Source organism: Pseudopodoces humilis, chromosome 11 (genome assembly GCF_049639895.1).
Source record: "Pseudopodoces humilis isolate 2021_Gansu_Grassland_sample_001 chromosome 11, ASM4963989v1, whole genome shotgun sequence".
Lineage (NCBI taxonomy): Eukaryota > Metazoa > Chordata > Aves > Passeriformes > Paridae > Pseudopodoces > Pseudopodoces humilis.
The window spans coordinates 3,667,514-3,695,202 of NC_142210.1; the positions used below are offsets into that span (position 1 = coordinate 3,667,514).

The window sequence follows — 27,689 nt, forward strand, 5'->3', positions numbered from 1 at the left end:
CCATTTCTTTTTCTACTACAAACCAGTCTTTATTCAATTAAACAACTCCTAATCATGTACCTGCTATTCCAGTGGAGTTCAAAACTGCTGGTGTCAAAATTAAGTGGTTTCCTTATATATTGTATACAGGACTTTGAGCTCTAGTTACCCTATTCATGGCAAGGGTTCTGGTGCTTTGTTTTAAGCTAAACAAACTGCTGGGGGCTCTGCAGAGTTTTTCTCCTATGTAGGTGTTTGAAATGCTGTGGTAAAAAACTTTAAAACATGAATGTTTCTATGTTTTGTCAAACTTGCTACCAGTCCTAGATTAGGCTGCTAGGAAATGAATTGTTTTTCTCCCTGAATGTGTTTTTGTGTCTGTTTTCGTTGAGGAGCTTGATGGAGGAAAAAAAAAAATCTCATAATCCCCAAAATCCTTAATTACTAACCATGCCACTGTTTCATTCAGAGCTTTATTACTTCCATGGTAACCAGTGCTGAACTAATGAGATATTTTATAAAATGCAGTGCAAAATCTCAAATATTTAATCCTCAAAGGTGTTTTTTCCCTCTACTTCCAGTGATATATTTCTCAATGGGTAAAGTTGTATTTTATGGGAGAACAGAGAAAAACCTCTCGTTTCTGCTGCTTCAATCAGCATAAATGGATTTGTTAATTTTTTTGAGTCTGTTCTCCCAGAACTTCTCATTTCTGCCTCATACCTAAACATTTCTAGCTGGTAGTTAATTGTTCCTTTCAGTATCACTCCAGAGATCCTCAATGGATTAGAACTTCAGTAGAAAACATTAACATAGTAAGATAATTCTCATAATGATCCAAAAGAAAGTGCCCTGAAGTGATTAAAGCACTTTTCCCTTAGTGTTGTTATGTGCAGAGACAATTTGTGTTACAGCTTTTGAAAAACACGTTCTTGCTACCTGTGCTGCAGAATCAGAGTTAATTTCAGAAGAGCAGACACAGCATTAGGTGAAAACTTGAGCCACAAGGTGGAAAAGATGAGAAAATCTTCTCAGCCCTCCTGAGCAGCTGAGGCTGCAGCACAGCTGTGCCCTGGGAAACAGAGAAATACCAGAAATTCTGCCTTTCTCTGTAGGATAGATGGAACACTCCCCACCCTGAGGGCTCAGGAGTGAGAGAAGAAAAGTGTCTCACTCCTCTTAGATCAAACCCCCTGAGCATTGCAGCATTTGGATGGAATAGAATTTCCTTTTATTTACACACATAATTGGTGTAAAATTATTATTGCTGTTGAAATGATGTCCATTGTTCTTTGGAGCTAGGTTATTGCCTCCACAACTGAATTAATGGAATAATTCAAATAAGTTTGTTTGGGCAGTCTTAGACTCCTGTACAGACCAGTGTTTGGAATTTTTTGTTTGTTTTGTTTTGTTGGGTTGGGTTTTTTTGCTTGTTTTGTTTTGAGGGGTGTTTTTTGTTTGTTTGTTGGGGAGGGAGGTTGTGGTTTTTTGGGTTTGCTTGCTTGTTTGTTTTTTTTTTTATTTAAGAATAGCTGTATGTCAGAGACTATGCTCAAATATACTTCTGTGATGATGACCTAAAAAAGGACACTTGGAACAATATAAATTATATCTGTACATGTACCAGTTCATTAAAATCCAAACTTGAACAACTTTAGGTTCCAGAGTAAAGCCAGAATATATCTAGATTTTTAACTTCTCAATTCACGTAATTTGCTTTATTTTCATCTGCTCTCTTTCCTAAATTCTTACTTTTTTGAATTTCTTTTTCCACTGCTCTGGCTTCCAGTTAGGTTCAGAAGCAAAACAACATGCTTGTGGGCATGTGCCATCATCAATTTTTACCATCTACTATAAATTACCTCTCTCTGAGATTTAATATGGTGTCAGATAATGAAGATTCTTTTTATGTGTGAAAGGATAATTAACTCTTGACTGGAGCTGCTTACTTACGTGGACAGAAATAGAATACAAAGCTACCACTGTAGACTGGTCGTCTGCTTTTGAGTTCTCCTTTTTCCATAAGGGAAATGCATAATATTTTTTAGGATGAAAGATAAAATAACCTGAAACTGAGTGTGCAGCATTTGATGTGTATTGCAGTGTTCTGGGATACACTTGTTTAATTTCCAAGTAAAGCACCTCAGGATTTCTTGCTACTGTTTTGTCAGCGCTGTGAGCTCAGCTTGAGATGCAAATCCAGCTGTGTTCATCCTGGTTCATGCTCCACTGCCAATAAATTGGTTTGGGAAGTGAAACTGAGCTGGTATAGCCTGGCTGTTTGGAGATGGAATCCAAGTCACATTTCCACAACAGTCCAGGTTATTCAGAGCTGTTGCAGTACACAGTAAAGACACTTTTTTCTGTTTGTTCTCTTTTGAGGACTTTGGGAGGACTCTTGGGCTGACTGTCTCAAGTCAGTGTTTTCAAGATCACAAACAGCAAACATGCACACAAGTGAAACCACACAATAATGGGGGCTTTAATAAGAGACTAATTTTGTGAAATAAAAACACTGATTTTATTAAAATAACAAATCTAACAAAATTAATGGTTTTATGAAAGCATTTTATCCATAACTTAGCAGATATATTTTTCATTAGCCAGAATAAGCTAGTTTCTCATTCTAGTGCCTTTGCAAAATTCTCAAATGAACACTGTGTAGACTCCTCAGCATTAAACAGCCCTTTGGTTTTTGCTTTCTAAAATGCCCATAATTTTATCTTTTATGATTATTCATAAATACAAAACTGTTTTAAAATCAGTTTTAATTCCTGCATAAAGCTAAACCCAAGTTTCTTATAAGCTCATACCTGTGTTGGGTGAAGGAATATGGCACTGTACTGTTTATCTGTGCTTGGGAACAATTTCTTTCTATTTGTAAATAAGATAAATAAATAAAATATTTCTATTTTTCTAAATTTGCTCCAGTGGCACCCTAGAATTTACTTTATTGTATGGAATTAAAGTGCCACTCAGCCATCATCTCAGAGTGCCTTTTCATATAAATCAACATCATCAATGTTTTATAAAAGCAAGAAAACTGAACCACACTGATATGTAGAGAGTTAATTTATATGTAATGCATAGACATTGGATTGAAATACTCAGATGAAAGCAGAGTAACATTAACAGGGAGGGAGGGATGTAAATTTTTTTCTTCTCTAAATGGAACTTAGAAGGAGTAATTGAAGACAGAGATCTCATGTTCTGTACAAATCAGAATTAATTCTCTTGGACTCAAGAGAAAAACTATTGGTCTAGTGGGACTTGATCTTTTGCATCATAGATGGATGTCTGTAGTATTTTGTTAGTTGATATGCTTACTTTATTTAATAGGGATATTTGAATGTGTTTGGGGATGTCTGAATGAACAGTTCTCCCTTCAGTAGCAGAATGTGACCAGCAGCCCCAGGCTGGTATGAGTGTAGCACTTGTTGGAGTGTGATCCCACAAACAGAAACAATTGTTTGTTTGACTCTGCTGTGCTCCACTGATTTGAAGTCCATGGAGAAAATGAAGGTCCTCCCTGGAGTGAGTGAAACTCTAAATGCCTGTTGCTGTCCTAAGCTGTACCTGCCTCTGTTCAAAGCAGACAGGCTGAAAAATGCTGTCTCCCACCAAACTGCAGCTGGATCCAAACAGGCTTCACTTGTGGTTGCAGAATAAACTCCTAAATAACAGCTTGTCAGAAGAGGTTAATTTTCAGATCTGATGCTCATGACTAGACTGTAAATTTAAATGTCCAAACATATAAAACAGTTTGCCCTAGAAATTAAAATTAGCATGTAAGCTGACAGAATGTGTGCTGACATCTAATTATGGGCATAATAGGGTTTTGTTCTACTGTACTAACACTTCTCTTATTTTTATTTTTTCTAATCATATTAATCTGGACACGTGGGCTTTTTATCTCTTTTGGGCTCTCATTTCTTAAGATTCTAATTCTGTTTCCAAATCCTGTTATGGTTGACTAGCAATTTTTGATGAAAACAGTTTTCTAGTAGATTAAGTAAGAATGTTATTCAGATTCTGTCTCGTCTGCATTTAAACATCAAAGGATACGAATGAGAGGAATCTTAAAGCCAGGTCTGTGTCATATCCTGTTCTGTGCCTCTTTAGCTGCTTCACTCTCTGTTGTAATAAGCTTTTGGTGTCATCTTTTGGTTCTGTTCTTTTTCTCAGTCTCTGATTGATGCCATTCATAGGGGTATTGACTGCATTTAGCAGGACATGTGCTGTGGGTGTCACTGTCACCTGGGGAGTGTCTGAGCCCTGGTGACAGAGGTGTGGTGTCCAGGAGAGCCTGAGCTCCCAGGGCTGCCTGCTGCACAGCAGGGAAATGCTGGCAGGAGCTTTTGGTGAGAGGGAAGGATTGCTGAGAACTCGAGGTGATGCTAAATCTCTGCATCAGTGTGTTTGTTTGCTTTTTACCCTGCTGAGCTCACAAAACCAGCGCTGGGCACGAGCACATAAGCACAGCCATCGTGGTTCTGAGGACGTCGGCGTGTTGGAAGGTGAAACACCAGGGCTGCTGAAATCCATGAGGACTTTCCTCAGTGAATTCAAGGGAAGCAGAGTTTATGGGATAGATCACTTCATCTGTCACTTGATGTGCATGGGTTGAACACTGAAGGAGCTTGAACAGAGGGGCAAGCAACACCCCACGTGTTGGGAATAAAATCTCAGGGAAACAACGTGGACAGGAGAGTGTCTGACACTCGCATTTCATAGATTCAGCAACAACAGCCAAACAAGAAAAGGCCAGTTCAGATATGAAAAATGAAATTGGCCAATCCAAAGTGACTCCAAGGAGGTTAAGGGCAGTTGGGTAGTGTTGGCCAGCTGGGACATTGGATTTGGCTTGCACTTGGAAATGGACACGGGTTTCAAGTGCAGTTTTCTCTGTGCTCAAAGATGATAAAGAGGGCGTTTCCAAACGTAGTTCAAGAGTTGTAGTATCTGTGATTACTGACAGAAATGCAGTTTTACCAAACTGATTTGAACATTCATGTTTATAGAGAAGCCTACCTTTATGAATGACAACATTTACTTGTAACATTCACAGATGTTATAATTTAATTAGAGCGTTTATTGTGGTCTGCAACAGCAAATTGAATTTCCATGTTTTCTGTTGACTTCAAGTAAAAGTGGGCTGACTTGTCATTGTGTTAGCTGAAACACTTGCAGTAAATACATGCCATACTGCTATCCAGTGCCTGTAGCAAAATAAATTAGGAAACAGTAAAGAAAAAAAACCCAACCAGCATTCCAAAGAATATTAAGTTACTGAAGAAGGAACTTCATGTTTTTCCATGTATTACCCATGAAAAATAATATATTGCTAGTATTTTAAAAACTGTCTCCTAAAGCTGATGAACTTGCATAGTCCTAAATGTATTAGAGATGTTCCCATCGTGTTGGGTATTTCTGGACTTCACTGAATACCAACTCCAGGTGCTGGATGTTTCTGAGGAACTGCACCCAATTACAGTCACTAAAACTGATGCTGGGGATTTGATATTTGGAGTGAATCCTCTGCAGCCCCTCCACATACTTTGTTTATATAGCTTTAATTTTTTTAGGGGATATAATCCAGTGAATTCCTATGCAATACCAGCTAGAAAAATCCATGTGTTCTTCAGCACGATACTGGGATGTATCAATACAGCCCACTCATGCTGGGTCCTTAAAATTGCATTTGTTGAACCACAAGTTTTATTTCGACCTCGGTGGTTCTGTTGTTTATTTCTATTTTTGGCCAGGTTCTTCTAGGAAAATGTTATTAACAGCTCCTTCTTTTTTATTTTTTTTTTCCTATTCTGTTGTTTCCCAGGGCTATGTCTTAAATACAGATTAAATGACAATATTTACAGTCTCTGAGGAGGCTTGTAAAGCTGAGGTAAACATCTTTTAGGACTCCTATTTATCAGTAAAACTGGCAAGAAAAGGGGAAGAACAGATAAAGAAAACTTTCTCCGAATCCCACTTGGGGTCTCAGAATTCGGTTTCCTTTACGCTATTTTTAGCTGCTAACATTTACACTTTTAACTCATCTGAAAGACATTTTTTTCTCACGAATTTTTAGACCACAGCTTCGATACAGAATAAAGGTTTGTCTTCTGTAAATCTTTCTGGGTTTTATGAGGTTTACTTGGTTTTCTTATGTTTTTTTTGTTTAGAAAAACCTAAAATTTTAAAAAAAAATATAATAGGAGACTAATGATGGTCCAGATCTTTTTTGTTGATGCAGAATTTTCTCATAATCCTTTGAAAAACGAATGTATAAACCTGTTAACTTAAAATGAATATACATATCCGTATAATTTTGTATATATCCACATATTCTCTTCTTTTCTTGATATAACAGGATTAGATATTTTTCTGTGTTTTATATAATACAGTTAATTTTTCCCTTTTAATCTGTTGCTTATACAAAGGAAGTGCAGCACAGATGTGACCTGGAAGTATATAAAAATTGTCAGAATAAATGAATGTTGCCTTCTCTTTTTCAAGGTGGCTGTAAAACAGGCTCAGTGCAGGGAAGTGTTTGCATGGCAAAATTCTCCTTTAATTGTCCCTAATCTTCACTGGGTGACCTTTTCCTGTTCAGAACTGTCCCCTGACAGAACTGATGACTCTAACTTTTATTATCTATTTATTGTTTACTTTGTTTTGGTAATTTATATTCTCAAGTCATTTTACCAAATTTTGCCAAATCCTTAATGTTCATTAACATTTTGTTGATTACCAGATGTTAATGAAATGGACAAAAACCTTGACTTTTTAAAATTATCCTGTTCTGCCTACCTCTTGAAATGATTTGGAGCAAACAGTCTAAGGCTGTTGTAATTCAATATTTAGACATAATTTGAGAATAGATGATGGTGTATATCCCATATTTAGAATTTTTACATGTGAGAAAAACAACAACAAAATCATTAGAATATTTTTTCAGTGCCTGTGAAAGCAGGTGTGTTCTGCACTCTGGATAACGGGAAAAATAGCCTGTAGTTCTCTTATCAATCAGATTGAGATTTATATGGTTGATATAGAAGCAAATCAATGTAGTGTATTGAATTCTACAGAGTTTCCAGACTGTGGGGTGAGCTCAAAGTTTAATCCATATGTGTCTAATTATTCAATAGCTCTAGATTATTTTATGCAGATTCATTCTGTGATGGCCATTTTCTACTTTAAATGCAGTAGTTCCATCAATCTTGAATTGTCCTTCCTGGTCCCCAGAGGACAAAGCTGTGACAGGAGGGACAGTGCAGGGATGAGCCCAGGCACGAGGATTGGGATCAGGAGATCCTGGTGAGGTGTGCAGTGTCCAAAACAAGCAAGGGTTTTTTTCTCATCACTTTTTTCCTTTGCTTTATTTTGCAGAAATATTGAAATAGTTGTTGGGGTGGGAAATTGAACACTTACTTTTCTCTATCCCAAGTAAATGCCTTCACCAGTGGACTGTAGAGTGTTTATCTTTCTCTTTCCCCTCAGAATCAGCCAAACAAAACCAGCTTCAGGAGAAGAATTTATAAGAAAAAGAGAATTACATTGAACCCAGTGCTGAGAGATTTCATTTGGAGTGCAGGAGACAAAGATTTTCATCTGAGTCAGAGGTGAAATATGAGCTTGACAGTTAAAATTATGCTTTTTACTCCTTCCCCTCTCCTACTCTGTTTTTTTGTTGTTTTTTTTTTTTTTGTTTCCCCCCCAAAACATCTTTTTGGTCACCATTTCATCCCTTTGCAAGATAAATTTGCAATGTCCAAGACTCCCTCTTCCTATAGCCCCCTCTGAAAGGTTAAGTGTTATTTTAATAGACAGCACACAGTAATAGGGCAGAGTTTTAGACATATACAAATTTGCCAGAGAAAAGCTAAAAGATAGGAAGTAGTTCTACAGCATCAGCTTGCTAGAAATTATTTAATTGCACTTGCTCAAAAATAGTTATTTTTTGATTGAGCTGTGAGTTATTATGATGATGATTTGTGTCTCGGTGCGATCCTTTAATTCCTGAGAGCCTTGGCAGCTGGGAAAGTGGAAACTGGAGTACAGTTAATATTCCTTGTCATTCCATCCTTTTAGAAATAGAGATCTATGAGTAAAAAAAGATCCTGTATGTATGATGTCATTATAAATACATGTGACATCATATAAAATAGTGTGAGAATAAACTTTCATTTCTAAGACATAACAGAGTTCATAGGATCTTTATTCAGTTTTTTCAGCTTGATTTGAAGAATTAAATGAATGATGATAAGAAAGTTAATATTTTTAAAAGTACTTGTTTCCTAGAGAAGTGTTTTCATTTCTGGGTGGAATTTAATAGACTATTTCATAGAACTTCACTTTAGGACAACCTCTAGGCCATGTTCCTTAAATTTCTAGTCTCTTTGCAGGAAGGAAAATGTCATTTTGAGTCTCTAAAACCTAGGGAGTGCTGCTTTAATGGCAAAAATGGTAATAAAGACCTGAAAAATCTGAACTGAGGTCTCGTTGATGTACTAAACGTAATTTTTTAGGCATGAGGCTTATGTCAAAGTAGAATGCACAGTCTCTAGAAATAACCATTTTCTGTGTTCTCAAAGAATCCCTCGGAGAGCTCATCCACAAGGAATTTACTGTAAGACTGTTATTTCCATCTGTTCCTCATGGATACAAGCTCCTTCCTCCACTCCTGTGCTATCAAAGCTGTGATACTGAATTAAGAGTATTCTAGAACAGCATTTCCAGGCTTTACTCTTGCAGTCAGCTTTGAATTGAGTAGAAAGGTGCCACGGTATTTTGGAAATTAATGTTTAGCCTAGCCAACTTTTTAACCAGGTATGATCACAAATGTCCCAGGAAATTAATAATTCCAGTAGTGAAGGGAATTGGTGTATTGTGGAAAATCCTTGTGCTGTGTAATAGTTTGTTTGTTAAGCCATCTGTTCTTCCTTTGGTATGAGCACATTTTGGATAGGGACACTTTACTCTTCATTCCATCACTGTGGCTAATCTATTGCACTAACTAAAGATCAGCTTTATAGAATAAAAATATCTAACACACAAATCTGGAGCCCAGTTCTCCCTTTGCCATGCAGAAACACACGGCAGGAAATTTTTTCATGGATTTCAGAGCAGATTTTCCTTTCCACTTGTTCTTTAACATGCGGGTGATTTAAGGCAATGGCTCATGCAGCACGGTCTGTTCTCTGGTTGTTTAATGCAGGCCAGGGCACACACATTTCTGTGCAGCAGTACCTTGAGTGCAGTCTGTGCCCCTTGGGGCTGAGCTGGGGGCTCTTGGCATTGTGCCATTCCAGCCTCCTGGATGCTGGGGCTCAGCTTTGCCTCCATCAGAGCCACATCTTGAGGCCTCACCTGTGTTTGTACCACACCGGCTTCTAACACCATCAAAACTTGATGAGTTTTAGTCCAGTTTTGGAGGTGTTTGGATTTTTGAACTTCCTTGTGCAGTTACTACAAAGCTCATGCATTAGGGAATTTGAAATGCTGCAAAGGATCCACATCCTTAAGAAAGGAGGGGAGACCCTTTCTTAATGGAGATAGGGAAGAATCCTTCAGCACCACCTCTCCACATCCAGCAAGGCAGATTCTCATGAGGGTTCCTCTTTCTGTTTGAGGAGTTCCAGCTCTCCTGGGCACTGTGCAGCGCTGCTGTTTGGTCCCTGGGACACTGGGTGCTGGCTGTGGTGATCTCCCTCCTTTGCTGCTCTGAGCAGTGGCACTGTCCCCACACTGGGCTCCTTTTCCTCCCTTGTGGTGGCACCACTGGCTTTGGGAGGGGAAGGACTGCAGTGGGCTGAGATTGGGTTAGATGGGCTCAGAAAACATCCCCTGAGCAGGGGCCAGCACCTTTCTCAAGGAGACTCTCCCCGCTGCTGAAGTGCATTGATTGGGATGGAATTCCACATTTTTTGGAATGTGGGAAGAACCTTGTTCAGTCTGATAGTTAGTTGAAAGGTTGACCACCTCATAAGTGTATAAAATATTTGAGTGCTGGAAAATCACAGGGCTTGTAAAAGATGTTTAGCCATTTTTACGTACAGAGAGATCAGATGATGCTGATTTGTTTTGTTGCCTCACCTTTGCACTGTCAATGAAGGATCCTTGCCTTCCTGCAGAGGTGGAACCCCTGGTTCAGCATACCCTGAATGCACCTGGGGAAACAACCATGACTAAATGTATTCCTGAATCAGAACCTCACTGAAATAATTACAAATTTTGTCTGACAGGAGGATAAATTATTTCCTATTATCTCCTCTCCATTCCTTTAAGTCTGCTTCTTACCTCTAAATCTTGTCTATCTGCCTTGGGTGTTTTGCTGCATTATGGTCTCATCATCATTGATTTGCTCTTTGAGGCTAAACAAAGCAAAGCAGGGAAAATTGTATTGCTGTCTTTGTGCTTTAATCAATGTTGTTCTTCACGTCCCCCAGGGACTAGGGTGGCTACAGATGGGCAGAGAATGGACCATTTTCTGTGATACAGATTTTGTGTTCAAAGTCCTGGGATGTGCTTTGTAGGGTGAGACCTTCAGCACAGAACTGCCTAGAAAATGTTAAGCCTTCTTCATGAGACTGCACTTTAGGATTGAAGGGTGAGGGCTCTGACATTCAGATATAAACCAGCTTTTCTTTTGAAGCAATGTGTCTTTAAAACCCCCCATATTTTAGTAGTAGACCAGCAATTGCAGTGATTTTATTCTTTCTCACTCCCCCCCAGTCCTTCTCATTAAAATAAATTCATAACTTAGAAAAAGCAGATTGTAATGAAAAGAAGAAATTACTTTAAAATGAAGATCATTCTTCTTGGAATGACAGTTTAGTTTTGTATCCTTTGAGATTACACCGGTGAAAAATGGTTGAGCTATCCGTGTTCCGCAGCTTTCCGGAATTAGAAGTGGTTCTGGACCTTGTGCTGTGCACATTTGTAGGGCAGTCCTCAGCCCCAGCACTGCAATTCTTTAGTTGCTGGTAAAACAAACAAACTGTAGAAGAATTACTGTGAGATGAATCCCTGGGGAAATGCCCAAGTGATTCTGAGGGAAGTGGCAGCATGGAACACAACTTGGCTTTTGACACCCAGTTTGAGCCCACTGTGTGATGCCAACTGAAGCATGGGGAAGATGGGGACACTGGGAAATGCCTGTCAAACACAGGCTCCTGATGGGAAATTAAATGCTAACATTAAACTAAATTGTACATTTAAAAAAATAATTCCTGTAGCATAACATTTCTCTTTCTGGAATGTGTCAGGAAATTTATTAGGGAATTTTGGTTATCTAATGCTCTTAGGGTACATTTTTACCCATTAAGCTTCTCAGACACAGTTCACTAATTGATACTAAATCTTGCTAAAAGCCAAGATTTATCCTCATTTCCTGCTAATTTCAAAGTAGTTGAAAAGAGGCAGCTAAGTAGCTAAAGATGACAAACACCTTTTTCCCTCAAGTGTTCTGTGAAAACACCATGATAAAACCAAGCTTTTCATTGTTCTGGGGACTCTTCATATGGTGTGATTGAGATACCTATTCTTTTATTTTCAACTTTGAACAAAATCAATTAACTGAAAGGCTTTGATGACAAAAAAAAATCTTATTTTGATACCAGCAAAGTTATATGGAAGTATTGTAACATCAGGATGTTCATTGCATTAAAGAAAACTGATCAAATATAGTGTGAACCCCATCCTTTGGCAGCTGTTATATTTTATTGGCTCAATGACCCTGAAGAATATTTATTGCTTAAGTGATCTTTTGCTGTGCCTTTTATTCCTTCTGTTATTCTTCCACATTGCTGGGGTAGAAAAACCCCAGAGAACTTGAAGTGTTGTTATCATGGTGCAGCAAAGACAGTTTCATGGCAGCAATGAAATTAACTCTATTCCTATTAATGAATGCTGTTTTAATCCTTCTACTCAGTAATCACTGGGACTCACATCTTTCCAGCATGGCAAAATGTGATAGGGCTCACTGGGAAATGCAGTAATGTGCCATCCATAAAAACAGATCAAGGCTTGTGCAGGGAGGCTGTACAGTTCCTGCTGGATGTCACCTGGCAAGGTTTTACAGTTTTTATAATGTTTTTACAACGTTTTGGGTGCAGTATTCAGGATGACGTGTGTGTGCTCCTCAGGGTGGCTCAGCACTCACAGGAGTCACTGCTGGGAGAGAGGGGTTTGCTTTGAGCAGAGGCATTCACTGGGAGCACTGCTCCAGCAGGGATAGTCCATATTCCCCTGGAAGCTGGACAGAGTTCCTGGGAACCTTTGCAGTGCCAGGTGAAGCTCCAGTGGCACAGGCAGGTGTAGGACTGTCACCTTCTGAAGTTCAGCAGCAGAGCACTGGCTGCAAAGGAACTTTGTGCTCCCTGCACCTTGCTCTGATGTTCCATCTAGAAATGCAGAGTTCTGGGGACAAAAGGAAGTCTCCCTTTCTCTGAACATCACCTGTGTTGTCACCTTTTCTTCCTGGCCCAGGAGTGCTCAGTGATGCAGCAGGACCCTCAGTACAACCTGATCATCAGCAGTCATGGGAACCAAGCACTGAACAGGGCCAGGGCTTCAGTATTCAGAAGGCACCGCTCAGCTGTTATTTCACTACCACAAAACCAGTTCAATTAATGAGGATAATACAAGAAACTCAAATGAGGAGGCAGAGCTAAGTGGAATACAGAGCAGCTTTAAATCAATAGCAGTCAGGTTGCATTATGAAGGAGTTGTGAGGTGCTGTTGTTCAAGGTCTGTCAAAGTTTCCTTAGCAAACTTCTGTTTTCAAGGATTTAAAACTAAGTGTAATATCAGCTTTGAAACTTTCAGCTTGAATACAGAGATTTAACTTACCATATCTGGGAAAATACAAGGATACTCAGGGAAGCAAGGATTTTTTTAAAAATTTCATTTTACTTTGAGCCTCCCTCATTGTCTCTAGCCTTGATTTTGTAGGGAATGTAACAAGACCTACAATTGAGAAAACATAGTCTAAGAAAGAACTGATTTTCAGAATCAGATTTTGTGGCTGACGTGCCTTAAACAACTCTGTAAGAATTGGACTTTACCTAAATGGGAATATATAATCTTTAGTTAAGGGGAAAATAATTTTAAATACTTTATTACCAGCTTTTAAATGTCAAATTTTATAAGACCCCACAGGCATAAGGGCATGTACTCAGATATTTATAGATCCTTTGAAATATTGAACAATAAACAGAGCACTTATTTTAAAAGATGGGGAAAATAAAAAAGAAACACACCTGTTTTCAGTGGGGGTGTTTTGATTTTGTTTGTTTGTTTGTTTGAAAGAATAAACACATAATTTTTTGTTGAATTCATTAAGCATAAGCTTGAATTTCAGTTCAACTACTTATGATTAGATTTGCATTCCAGCTGCAGTTACTGCTGGCCTTGGTGTGTAGCATACACTAGCACAAGATTTTCTTGGCCTGTGTCACCTATAGAAACACCTATAGTGTGCTCACTATGGTGATCCAAAGTGAGCCATGTCTGGAACTGTTTTCTGATGAAATCCATGATGCTGTTTCAAGAGTGATGTACCAGTGTTGGGATCACCTGGGCAGGTGGAGTTCCTGGTGACCTGGAGTGCAGGCTGAGTCCTTACATGCTCTGAGTTCCCAGCTTCTGCCTTTGTGGCAAAGGTGAGCTAAAAGCATGTTTGAAGAATAGATTGTCTGTTCTACCACAGTGAACCCTGCTTTACTTATCAATGTATTTCTTTTAATAACATCAAATAAAAAATGACAAAGGCTTATTTGTTCTCTAAAGGTTGGTAGAGCTCCAGAAGTCTGTCTGTGGTGTGAAAGAGTCCTGAGAGCAGTGCTGCTTATGTTATGTACTGGTGAGCCTGCTTTCAAATATCCCATGGTGCACAGAATGGGAGGGCAGATCTGTTCTGGGGACAGAAGAGCATCAGATTCAACATAAAGTGGCTTTTGTGATTTGTTTGAGCAAACCAGGTGACTCAAGTCTCTGATTGACAGAGGAAATTAAAAGTTTGTTCATTCTTGCCCATCTGAGAGGTAGGTGATTGGGACAGAACATCTCTCCTGTGCTTTCTTTGAGAGCCCTTTTCCACTTCCTGGAAACCAGTGCCATACATTTCCCTTGGAAAGGCACATTGGAATACACTGACATAGAGCATTGCTTCATAAAGCAATATAAAGTTCTGACTTTAGTCAACATCTCTAAACACTTGTTTTTTGGATGTTTTTTGATACTTATACTAAAAACATGAAGATAAAAATTTATGTATTTATGTTTTGTGGACTTGCTAGGAACTTTGTGACTTACTGGGCCAGGAAATCACTCCCTAAATCTGCATCATGACTGTCTTCTGTTAGCCTGTAATCTGAAGCTGAAGGTCGTGTGTACGTGTTTGCACAGCCTCCCACTGGCCAGCAGACTTAGCAAAAATCATTCAGAGTTTTTTGCAAGATCACTGCTTCAGAGTATAGAGAAATTGTACTGATCTGTGGAGACATTTCTGCTTATATAATTGCCTTTTTTTTCCCCCCCTTCTGAACTTACCCCAATAGAGAGCATGTGCCTCGTCCCCTCTTGATTTTTCTTTTTACGGAAACAAATGTCAGCAGGACACCATTTGCAATTCCCCTTGGTGGCAAAGACAACTTCTGGGCATCAGAGTAATTTTCTTACATATGGGTTGACATGACATTGTGTTTCTGATGCATTTGCAATAGATTTTGATGTGTGGTGGCTCTTTGTGTTGAGATGGTTGTCTCTTCACATTTGTGTGTCTAACTGTGACCTCAGTGACAGCTCCTGCTCCCCTGCTGTGGTAAATACTGGATCACAGAATTGACACAGCTTCCAATTTCCTGCATTCTGGATATTACCCTTGAAATTTCTAACAACTTCCAGATAAACAATGAATTAATTATTGCCCTGATCTAGTTCTCTGCTCTCGAGTATAACACACCCATTTGAATACTCCTCTGAACTTGAAAGGCAGCCAGCAGCTCTGTTTTCTGTCTCAGCTTATTAGTGACCTTGCTTGTTTACAGTTGCAGTTTAATTCCCCCAGAACTCATTTAGGGTGCAGCCTGCTGTTAGTGCCCCTGTAGTTACTGGAGTTTGAAGTGTGTATCAGATGTGGCATTTAACACCACAATATATAAATATATATATATAATGTATTTATATATAAATATATAGAATAGATTTCCTTAAGGCAAATGATTGGAAGTGTGCCCTTGCAACACTGACAACAACTGGGAAAATGCTGATTGGGTTTATTAGAGGAAAATTTAATGTTTCAAATTCTAAGAGGGCACTGTGCACGCTGTAGAGCCTTTAGTGTTTGAGATCTGTTAGAATAACAGAGGATTACATCCTTTGTTCCTCTACAAATTGATGGGATCTGGATAACCTAGATAAGATGTTCACCTTTTAAATTGGCTGAAAGGGATGATTTCGTTTGCATTTCTAGCTCCAGATCTTAAATCTGTCTCTCCTTATTGATACAATACAGAAGAATAAAGCAAACATATTTTTAATGGACCACATCCATAAGCTGCTTCATGCTACAGAGATAAGCAAACTGCAGGGAATGCCTGCAAGATGATATTACATGAGGAATAATCCAGGTACACCTCATTCTTCCATGCTGAGGGATGCACTGCTGAAGCAACTGCACGTCAGTGTGGTTAAGTGTGGTGAATTCCACCTTTGTACTAAGGTATGTAAGAAAAATTAGGCCTTTATTTAATTAATTATATTAATTAATTGCCTTTATTAATGGCAAATACTTTCTTTTATAAGCGTCCTAAATTAAGTGTGCCTTGTTGTGAAAATTAAGTTCTCTGTAAGCAGAATTCATAAGCAGAACAAAAAGGCAGAGACACTCATGGAAGCTGCTGAACAACTTTTCCATCCTGAGTATGGATAAGTACTCATCCATCATCATGAGTATTCTTTTCTTATTGAAGTAATCACTGAACAAAACCCTGTTTTTCACAGCATCACTTCTTTCTGCATTTTTCTCAATTTTGTTGTCTTTGCCACTAGTAATTTGCCATGCACAAATTTGGGAAGAAATGGTACTCATCAGTTGGATTTTCTCAAAGTTCAAAACTGAAATGTAAAAAGCAGATCTTTAGAAGTACAAAGAAGAAAAATCCATTATTTTTTTCTGCCATAAATGACAGGCTTTAACAGGTACTTTAATATTTTCTCTAGCAGAGTTTGGTTATTCTGTTGTCTTCAACTGTGGGAAGTTCCCTTTTAGATAAAGAAATAAAACAATTAACTGAGATGCAGCAAATTAGCTTCTGGAAACCAAAACTCTGTGTGTGATAAGTGGTACCAGAAAAAGGTAAAAGCAAAGTTTTTACCAAGAGGGTTTTGTATACAAGTAGTGGAGCCTCTGTTTGTGAATCTTTCAATCAGTACTGCTTGGTGACTCTGTGTATTCAGAACAGCAAAATCACACCAAAAAAAAAAGTCCCCAACACCCAACCAAACTGTTAGTTACAGCACTATGATAGTTTCTCTCTGTCAAGTCTCAGAACGTGACAGAATAAATGGATTTCAGATAACTCATGAAGCCTGCAGCATGCCAGGACACTGGGCTAATTAGCTTGTGCGGGAAAATCCAGACTGACCAGACAAAAACATTTGTGGCTCATCCCTTACAATATCTTTGTTATGTTTTGGCAGCCTGACTTAACACCACAGCACTGGCGAATTGTAGTTCAGCTTGGGAAAGGTGTTTCTGTTTTGTTCTCAAGCAGAGTAATCCTCAGTCCCTACTTGAATCACTCCAGAATTTGATGGCATTTCAGATGCCTGTGAGAAGGGGATGATGAAAGTCTGACAGAAGCATGTGGAGCATTCAGTTGTACAACACTTAGTGGCAGGATGCACAAACAACAGACAGAAAGTGCTTTGGGAGAGAAAAATTCCCCAGAGGAGTGTGTTTGGAACACACTGCCTTATTTCAGCTCTCTTAGGGTTTGTTTTCTTCTGTACAAATACATGTGCAAAATATCTGAGGCTCACCTTCTGTTTTTCCCTCCTGTTCTTTGCATGTGCTGTGGAGCCAGGGGGGACAGGCTGGGGAACAGCAGCAGGGCACTTTGAAACTTCGGAACTTTTTGAACTTTTTCTCAGTTCCATGAGAAAAATGGAGACACATGCCATTGTTCTGGGCTCACTCAGGTGTGAGAGTCACTTCTGCTGTCATCCAGTGTCCCAGAAGCCCAGACACTTCAGGCACGGATGCAGTGTGGCAAGTCCAGAAAGCAGAAGCATTGGAATGGTACTTAGATTCTTTAATTTCTAGTATGCATCATTAAACTTAGGAATTGCACAAAATGTCAGAGGGATAAAAGGTTGATAGGGGCTGTGTCTGTTCGTGGATTGCATTAGTATTTTCAGAGTAATTCCCCTGGTCAGTAGGAAATAAAGGACAGACTTTACTGCTGGACACTTGTAAGCACTGAGGGCTTCAAGGGAATTGCCTTTGTGATAGCAAATGCTGTCTGCTAAACTCTGCTGCTGAGGAGAGGGGAAAATTCTCCTCCAGACTCCCCTTTCATTTTCAGATGCAGTAACTATTAGAATTCTGGTGGGGCTGGAACAAGCTCATGAATTTGGGTGTTCAGGTGCCAGTTTGAGAGAGATACACCCTTCCATCTCGAACCTCTTCATTCTCTATGTTGCAGCTGATATCTTTGCTCTGGAAAATCGTTTTGTCAGTGCTGTGGAGCATCTTCTGAGGAATGTTCTGTCATTCCTGCAGCTCCTTAAATGCTTCACCCTGCAGTAAACCCAGCCTGGTCCAGATACCAAAATTTGACCAAACTGTGTTTGTAATCCAGATGCATTCCTTGAACTACTGGTAAACAGAGCCCCAGGTGTAGAACATTTGCATACAAAATCTGCTCTTCTGTCTCTGTAGCTGAGGCACCCACCTAGCAGGATTTTCCTGCATGAATTAGGGCAGAAAAGGAAACCTGAAATATTTAATGAAGAATTTATACTTTGGGGGAAAAAAAGCAAAATAAATGCATTCATAGCTGAGTGAGCTACCATACACCTGCTTGATACAAAAATGATGTCTAGTCTGGAGATGAAATATGCTTGAATCTTCCTAGTTGGTAGAAAATATCTGGCCTTATTTAAGAACTTCTCTAAACTGTTCCTGTTTCTATCAGACCCTCTAATAGCCAGTCACCCTCTCTCTGCAAGGGGGGATTCTGGCAGTGTCAGCTTCAGGTATATCCTGTGGATATTCCATACTCTGAACTCCTATGCCTGAACGAGCAGACGTATTATCTTGCCATTTTCAAACCTTTTGCTGTGTTTATTATTATTTGTTTTTCTCACAGACACGTATTGCAAACTTGTTTATGTAAACAGTAATTTGCAAACTGCTTTGTTTGATTTTAAGTAGGTTTGTCTGACCTCCTCTGTCCTCGAAGGCTTGGAGGGCTTGGGATTCTTCTAATAAAATTTTTTAAAATAAAAATGCTTCAGTCTTTATTCAATTAACACAAATTGGCTAGGACTGGTTTGTTTTTTTTTTTCTTTTTAATTGAAAAGCTCTCATTTTTTTCAGGATTTTGAAAAATACATTGTGTTGTGTTTGGTGTGATTTAGAATAAGTTTATTCAGGCTGTAAAATATGCCTTTCTGTTCCCTCTATTGCTGATAGAGGGATATTTTCTTCCCCTTAATGCAAGATAAAAATTCAATTACTTTTCTCCATGCCTATAAAACTCATAAGCTGCCTAACCTTGTTTTTTTTTTTGGCATGTCACTCACAGCTCTACCCCTTGTTTTGTTTTGGATTGTTTCCAGTCAGGGAAATGTCTTTTCTAAAATGGCCCTGGATTAAACCAGGCTTCAGCCATGCTAAAATGTAAAGGAAAAAATGATTTTCATTCCTAGGAGCTTTTCAGCAGACCTGTATTTCTGCATTGCATGATGTTAAAGGAAAATCTCCTTTGGAATTAGAGGTGATCTATTATTCTCACACTGATGCCAGAATTTCCAAATGGTCAAAAGATTACGAGGAAGCTCTAGCTGAGCGTGGCTCTGTTGAGGTATTTTCTGTAAGTAATCTTGGTGTCAAAGAAACAAGAAACACTTTGAGTCTCTAAATTCTCTGTTATCATCCTGGTTTTCTTTTCTCCTGAAATGCTGCCACCTTCTGTTTTGTGGTTTTGGGAGTGGGTGTGTCAATAAATCAGACAAAATCCCTCACTGTCTCAGGACATACCTGAAAAGCAAAAATCTGAATGAACACGTGCCCAAACATAGCCTGATTTTCTCCATTTGAATTCCATTCATCCATCTTGACATGATTAGAATGGAAAACCTTTTAGCATGTGGAAATTTAAAATGTTGAAGTTTTTTATGTCTTTTCTCTCTGCAGTGTATAACGAATTGAGGGGTTGCATTTTGACAGCCCATTTCCAAAGACTACGTCTATAGTCTGAATGAAAAGAAAGAACATCACCAAAGTTACTGAAAGAGAAAATACTGAAGGCTTTGTCTTTGGTATCAGGGATGAATGAACATCTAAAGTTCTGCCTTTGAGGGAATACAAGTGGGTGCTGGGAGGACCTTTTTGATGCTGATGATAACATGGTTTAGCATTTATTTAATAATTCATTCATTCATTTTATTGCTACAAGCTGTACCCTGGATGTTTTTTCTTTCCTAGTTTGAGGTTTGTTCCAACCTCCTCTCACTCTGCACCTTGAAGACTTTGCAGTCCAGTCTCACATGGTCTAAGCTTTCTTTCACTGTTTTACTTCCTTCCTAATCACATCTGTCTGGAGAAACAATTCTCTGCCTCATGTTGAAGCTCCATTGTTTGTATTGCAGGCTGTGGTGTTATATTTTATCTGCCTTTCTCATGCACAAAAATGTTTCTTTGTTGCTTTAACACCATTTAGCTTTACCTGTCAGGAATATGGATCAAGTGCTACTCAGATTAAATTTAGCACTCTCAGGAAGAGTTGTTCTCTCATATCTGCTGCCAGCAAAACATCTTGTGTTGCAGTCCTACTATCCTGTTATTCAAGCATTGTTTTATTAGACATGAATGCTTTTCAAGCAAGTAAAGCTGATTCATCAAGAGTTATCTCAAGCAAATACTTCAGAAGACAAGCCTGTAATAAATAATCATACAGAAGAGAACTGTTCTTCAATCTTCAGTCAAGAAGATTAAAGTTACAAATAACTGCTAATGAGAGTCCATAATTCAGGATCTCTACCCCTCACTTCTGTTCCAATACATTCTTACAGGAACATGACATTTTGGATCCTCCTTCAGCACATAAATATCTGAGGTACATCTCTGCTCACTATCACCTGCAATCAATCACTGTGTTCTGCATGTTCACCCATTATTTAATTTAATTACCTTTTTAATAGCCTCTCTATGCAGAAAGAGGAAATTACACTACCAAAGTAAAAACAAGAGCTTACTTGAACATAAGTAATTATCTAATGAAGAAAAAAACATATCAAGCAGTGACAAAAGCAGTCCTAGACACTTGTGTTTTGTAGATGCAGGAGAAAATTAAACAAATTTTGTGAAGACATCCTGTGCTTACATTTCATTTAGCACTGGAGAACCATCCACAATAAATGACAGCAGCAACAACTGAGGAGGGAGCAAGCCAGTTTACCATTGAGTAAATAAAGCAAACAAGTCCCTGATTTAATTCACTGAAAAGCAAGGGGAACTATAAATTGTGTATCTGAAACACTGATCTGAGGCAGGATGTCATCTCTTGCTCCTATCAGCAGCACAGAGTTCCAAGTCAAGTCCTTTCTCCATGATGTTTAAAGTGGTCACATTCCAATTCCTCGTCCAGCTCATTATGGCATGGAGGAAAGTTGTTATGAGCTTTGCAAACCCTAAAGTTTGAAGTGCAACATTAAAGGAGGAGCTGTTACATCTTGCATTTTCTAGCTCTAAGAACTGAGGTATTTAGACAAACACCATTTTAAATGCTACAAATGCCCGGTGTGAAATGAAGCCTGTCTTTCGTATGCCTTTACTATGGCAAAATCTGTCAGCTGTCTTCATTAACAGACTTGCAAAATTTTTATCTTGAGCAAGAATCAAAAGTATATCTAAAAAGTGATGAGCATAAAATCTTTCTGAATAGAAGTTCTTTCTTTATGAATGCACAGAATGTTCAGACAGTGGAGTGCAGGGACTGAGAGACAGCAGCATCTTGCTTTGACACACTCACACAGACCCCACTTGAAAGCAGAGTGGGAGGATAACATTCTCACACAGCAGGAAACAGGATGTTCCAGGACAGATGAGTGAATGAAAGGGGGGAAAAGGCATGGACTGATAGCTGACCTCAGATGCCATAATCTCAATGGGATAATGAGTAAAAGCTGTGTTAGCAAACCAGCAGAGAGTCTGAAGGGATAAAACAAAACAAATCCATCTGTGGTCCACCAACGTGTTGCCATTATTTCCTGAACAACCCAACTATCATTAAAGTGCTCTTCAGGGACTCAGAATAGAGGTAAAAAGGGATTTTTTTATTTTTTATTTTTTTCTGACAGCAGTGGCAGAGAAGCTAAAAGATGAGCTGTTTACAAACACACCTTCTTTCGTATCAGCCGTGGCTTTAGATAATACTTCTGTTTTAGACGTGGTTCCTCCTTGTGCACTATTTTCCTGGAAGTGCAGCAGACTGTGCTCAGCTGGCAGGGGACTGTGACCCTGCCCAGGGATGGTGCAGGAGCAGCCCGGGCACAGGTGGAACCCAGAGGTGACAATCCACACCTTCAGCTGTGCTGTTTCTTGACACTCACTCCATTCCCAGGGCATTTTTCTGGCATCCCAAAGCAGATGGTTCTGTGGGCCAGAGGCCTCCTGGCAGTGAAATAAAGAGGGGCCCTGAGGCCAGGCCAGAGAGGTGACAATGGCAGCAGGAGAGGAGCAGTGCCCAGTGGGGTACCTGTGTGGGGTATTCAACCTCCCTTCTCCATCAAGTTTAAAGTGGTCACATTCCAATTCCTTGTACTCTGCAGATGAATGCACCACACAGACCAAACACACCTTGATGCTAAATGGCATTATCAGTTATGTGAGGAACACAGCATTTGTGGCCCTTGGTTAAAAACAGAGTGAAAAGACTCTAGATAGCTCCTTTGAAAGCTAAAACTCCCCAGACAGACATTGTACATAAAATAAAGCCTGAACAAGACAAATTACACAGGCAAAAACCTATCCAAAGCTATTGGAATAAATACACAACCATTCTTTTGGTATTTCAAGCATTTTAAAGACCCAAAAAACTCCAGAAAAGAGCAGGTCTCCTGCACACAATTGCAGAAGAACATTTATTTCTAAACCTGAGGATGAGAGCTGCATTCAGGGTTACTGAGAAGGTGATGAATTAGGATTAGAAAGGTAATACAAGTAATTCTTCCCACTGGAGTGGCAGTAACAGCTAATTTAAGGCCAGGAAGACTGAAATGGATACAGTAGCTGGAAGGTGCTTTTGTTGTGAATACTGACTGCTGGGGAGACAGAGCTTCCTACCTATTATGCTGCAAAATTCATCCTGCAAGGGCATAGGTTCTTCCATAAAAGTTACATTTTCAGACTCTGATCAAAGTGTTTTACACAAGCTTTAGGTCATATATGTAGGTAATCCTATAGCTGTCATATATTTGAAAACAGAATGAAAATAGTACTAGATTTTTTTCCTTTATAATTTTTTTTTTTAACATTTAAATTAAACAGAATCTTACCCTATTTCTCCACACAAAGGAACACTGATGCAATTTCCAAGCATTTATAAAGATGATTTCCAGCTGTTTCTCATGTGCTATTTAAAGTCAAACCACTAATCCCCTAGGTACAACTGATAAACTTAGTAAAAAAGTTAAGGCTTGAAATCTTGGATATTGTGCAATTCTAGAACTAGGTCTGAAAAAATAGGCCAGTTTTCCATGTAAATGAAAAGCATCAAATATACTTGAAAAAGATGTATCAGATCCATAAATTCCCTGAAATAAGCAGAAGACTCAAATGAGCAGGAAATCAGTAGATTGATTAGGACACTTCTTAGTGAGTTGTGTTTTCTTATTTTTCTAATTAAGGCTAAAATAATAACTTGCATTCTGTGAATTTGTAGTTGTATAATTACTAGGACTTAATAATTGAATCTTTGAAAAAATTGTAGAACAGAGAACCTTTGAGAAAAATTGTACCAATTTTTCAGTTATACAGAATGAAAATCCCTTTCTAATAGAATTATCCTGCAATTACTTCTGAATCTTTCTTCCTCTTAAATGTACAAGAAACACAGAGTGAACTACTCCAAAAAAATACATCCTTACCAAAACTATGTGCTTAAGCTGTAGTCCCAAATTGAAACATTTCTTTTCTGAAGTCTGTTTATGTGCCAAGAAATGTAACACTTATAGTCTGTGTATGTGCACCCACTAAAAAGTATCTGATAACCAAAAAATAAACTGATAAAAGGAGCAAGATAAAAGTGAAGAAACAAAACTAACTGATTTTAATAAAATTACAGTTTAGATTGAAATCTTCCATGTAAAGAAATTAATGGAAAAGATTGACATTGCTACTTGAGATCATGTAATTGAATAAATTCTCTGCTTTTTATTTCTCTTAGGATATTTTTACCTTTTAATGCAGACAAGAGAAACCTCACATATTAGGTCCTTTTCATTCTGATGCTTCAGGTCCCAGTTGGAGTTAGGAAACCTGTGAGGTATTGATGCATGCCAATTTCTACCCACGTCCAAAAGCAGCCAAGGATGTGGAGCTCTTGGGTAGGGTGGAATTCAGAAATGTGGCCTGAAAAGCAAATGTGAGCACACTTTGATTATTGTTCTAGCACTTCTCATTGGAGCACAGCATTTCTCACAGAGTCCCATTAACAAAATCTCCATAACAGCATTAAACACAACGTGCCATGCTGCTGGGAATGCTGTCCCAGCTTCCTGCATCTACAGGCTGTAAAACTCCTTGGATCCTTGGAACCAAAATCCCCCTTCACCTCTTCCATGTGGATACCAGAAGGTGAGAAGAATGACTGGCTACTTAGGGCTGGGAATTAATTTCATTACTTTTTTTCCCTACGGCTATTTCTTTTCGAGATTCTGCTCTAATAAAAAGCCACCTCAGAGACACCTTATACGCTGTGGTGGCTGTAAGGGAGCTGAACAGAAAGGGATCAGGGCTGCTGAGATCTGGGCAGCTCAGAGTTCCCATCCTAGGAAATCTGGTGTCACCCCCTTGGGCAGCTCTGGAAGCATCCAGAACTGCACAGCTTTCCTGCAGGAGAAGAGTCAGGTCACAACAAAGCATCAGTGTGCAGGCTACCCCAGATCCAAACCTTCTCTGGCAGCTCTTTTCTTTGTCTGCAAGAATCAGTTTCAAAAGTCAAATATTTGAGCTTTGTGTAGGCAGTAATGATATTGTAGGTAATATGAATTTACACAACCTGCTTTATTATCAGGCTTTTAACTCCTACATATTTTTTAAAACCCAGGACATATAAATGCTGCAAGTCTAATAAAAATCAGGTTAGGCAGATTTTTAAGTAGTCTGGTGAAAACTGAGCCCAAGATGCCATCTGATAGCAATTTGTACAATTTATTTATTCTGCCTATTCCCCTGATTGGAATGCATAGAATTCATTCTGCTTTCTACCATGAACTGGCCAGAGCAAGACTGACAAAAAGACAATTTTAGTAATTTGTTATAATTAGTGAATTGAGGCAAGAAAACTAAGTTTAGAGGTTTGGTTCAGGCTAAAGGACAATACTTCCTTCTCTTGCTTAAGGGAAGAGGCATCATTGTCAGGAAAAGACAAAAATAAAGAGACAACAAGCCATCCTTTTGAAAAGCACTGACAATAAAGCAAGTGAGAGTCCCATGGGGAGCTGTGCACCAAGAGAGAAGGGAAGATGCACGGTCATGTGCCCTTTTTTGCTCCCAGGGCACAAGGGAAGCATTCTTCATCTTCTCTTTGCCTGCCTGAGACCAATGTCGCCTACAAGCTGCCAAATGAAGATGAATTAGCAAGGTCCTGAGTCTGTGAGTTTGTGTTCTAACAGTTTCAACTCTGTTCTTTCCTGTCCAAAGCTCACCAATTCTGTCCCTTCACCAAATCCTGTGACTTTCCTACAGGTTTTTGTGTGTTTACAGATATTTCCAACAGATATTTGTGTGCTTACACCACCCACCCACGGGCCGAAAGCAGCAATCTCCCACTTGATTTAAATATAGTCCTAGTGGTACAAGCCAGCAAATCATCCCATGGAGCTGCATGGATGAACTCCCCTGGGAGTAACCCTGATGTGTTTATTCAAGTGAGGGTAGAGACTGGACAAGAGCTCACCCTGCCCTGGAGGGGAGGCAGAGGTGATGAGGGCACAGCTGGAGTCACCACAGAGCTCCTAATCCAGGAGGCAGAGCAGCACTCTGCAGTTAGTCACTTCTGCTTCTGGACCTGAATCTCTCTTCTCAAGAGCAATAAGAAATAAATGCTCTGGAAATGATGAAGGATATTTAACAAGTTGTTTATAAGCATGGGGGAAAGCTGCCTTGTTTCTGCTGCCTCCCCGTTTGCCAGTGTCATTTTTGGACATGCTCTAGACCTTAGCAGCTCCCTGGTTCAGAAGTGAATATATAAATATGGAGGGAGTGTGTGTGAGAAGCTGCACGACTTTGAAAGACCCTGATAATTCAATATAATAAATTGCTGGATGTTTTACATTTACATTTACATTTACATTTACATTTACATTTACATTTACATTTACATTTACATTTACATTTACATTTACATTTACATTTACAGGGTGTTTGGCACCCTGTGTATGCTGACTGTGCATTACAGAAGTGTCTAAGCTTGCAGACTTACAGCCTGGCAAATATATTCATGTTTAAGGGTAGGCAGAAAGGAGACACCTCCTTGGTGGCTGAAAGCATGAAGGCTCTTCTCCATTTCCAAGCTTTCTCGAGAGGAAAGGAGTAAGCCCATGTGTACACGCTCGTGGCATAAAAGGTGTTCATTGCTGGCTCAGTGCCTTGTAGAGTAGAAGATTAAAGATGCATCAGGATCATTGTTTTACTGGAGACAGCACACAATAAAACATCAGAAAGAATAAAGCCAGGAGCTTTAAAACAGTTAATTTTCCTGTACGTTAAAATATTTGTATAACGTCAGATACTACATGAAGTGACATAGCTTACCAACAAGGTGAAGAAATTATTAAAATGTACATAACAGCAGAGTAGAAACCTATGTAATCTTTTTATAGTAGTTTTCATGGTGTATGTTAACTATTTAGCAGAATGAGTTCCCTGCCTAACAGAAATAGTTAAATAAAGAGATGTGAAATAAAGGAGAACCAGGAGTATCTTCAAAACATACTGTTGCAGAATGTTTTCTAAGCATATTTTTGACAGAAAAAAGTAAAAGCAGGCCCTTTGTTTTTCCTAGGGCATGTTTGAAAAAACCCACATAACCTGTATTTTAGCCTCTCTGCAGAGATCCAGGAGAGACTATTGCCAGATTGCTTCAGACAATATCTTGTTCCATACATACAGTTGTTCACCACCACTGAACACTTGAAATCCATCATTAGAGGGGGCCCTCAGTCTGATGTCTCATTTGTTTCACAGATGCTTTTTCAGTGTCATTCCAAATGGCTTCTGCCTCCCCAAAGCAGCATCTCCAGTATCCCTCCTTCTGGAAAATGAATGCTCTCCTCCCTCAGAGAGCAGTAACAAGGAGACAAGAATGTGCTTTCATCCAGATTTTTGATAACTGTGTTCCATAGTGTCTGCCTTCATTTTCTTTCATTATGGTATTCATCAGAGCTCTGGGAAACTACTCAAAATGTTTCTTTGAGGTTTTTTCCCCCCACAAAACTGTTTGTTATTTGAGGCAATTTTACTTCCCCTCAGATCCACTTTTCCATAAGATTTGACAAAATTGTCTTCTTATTTTTTGTGTCAAAGCCTGGAAAATGGCAAAATTAGATTAGTCCTGTTGGTTTGGAATGAATAGATGTTGGTCTAATTCTACTGGAAAGCAACCATTCCACTGGTAACATAAAAATTTAAATATATAAAACTCCATAGAATTTCTTAATAACATTGAGATCCTTTGTCCTCTTCTACATCCTTTAAAATAGTAAACATTTTTTGCCTCTTTAGGAAAATATTTTTGTGTTTTAAGAGATATTGAGTCACTCTGTGGTCACACTTTTTTCTTAGTTTCAGAATATCTAGTTCCACATATTTTGTATAAGATATGAATTGCAATACAGCCTGGTGTAATCAAGTCCAAGGAGGCAGGTTGTGTATTTCCAACTAAAATGCCTTTCTGAGGAATTAAGCTATTAAATAATGAACATGTGCACATCACACCTTGCTGCAGAGCACTGCAATATTTAATTTCTCTGAACCCTTTGCTCAGCTCTGTGTTACACCCTCCCAATTTCCTGTTAATTATTTTATTTCTACCCTTGATAGTGAGGTGAGTCTTTTCAGTCAACACACCTGAAAATTTTATCTTCTTCTCTCAGTTCTCAGTGCCTGTAAAGTGCATTAATATTCCTCTTCTAAGTTGAGAAGTTTCCTCCCAGTGATGTAAAATGTCAGCCAAATGTGCATGGAGGATGAATCC

The 27,689-nt window shown here is 38.9% G+C and overlaps 1 protein-coding gene across 3 annotated transcripts in view; it reads left to right on the plus strand.

The window, feature by feature from the left end:
• CLSTN2 (calsyntenin 2) overlaps positions 1-27,689 on the plus strand; it is a 300,445-nt gene that overhangs the window by 169,610 nt on the left and 103,146 nt on the right. The gene's annotated exons all lie outside the window — the stretch shown is intronic.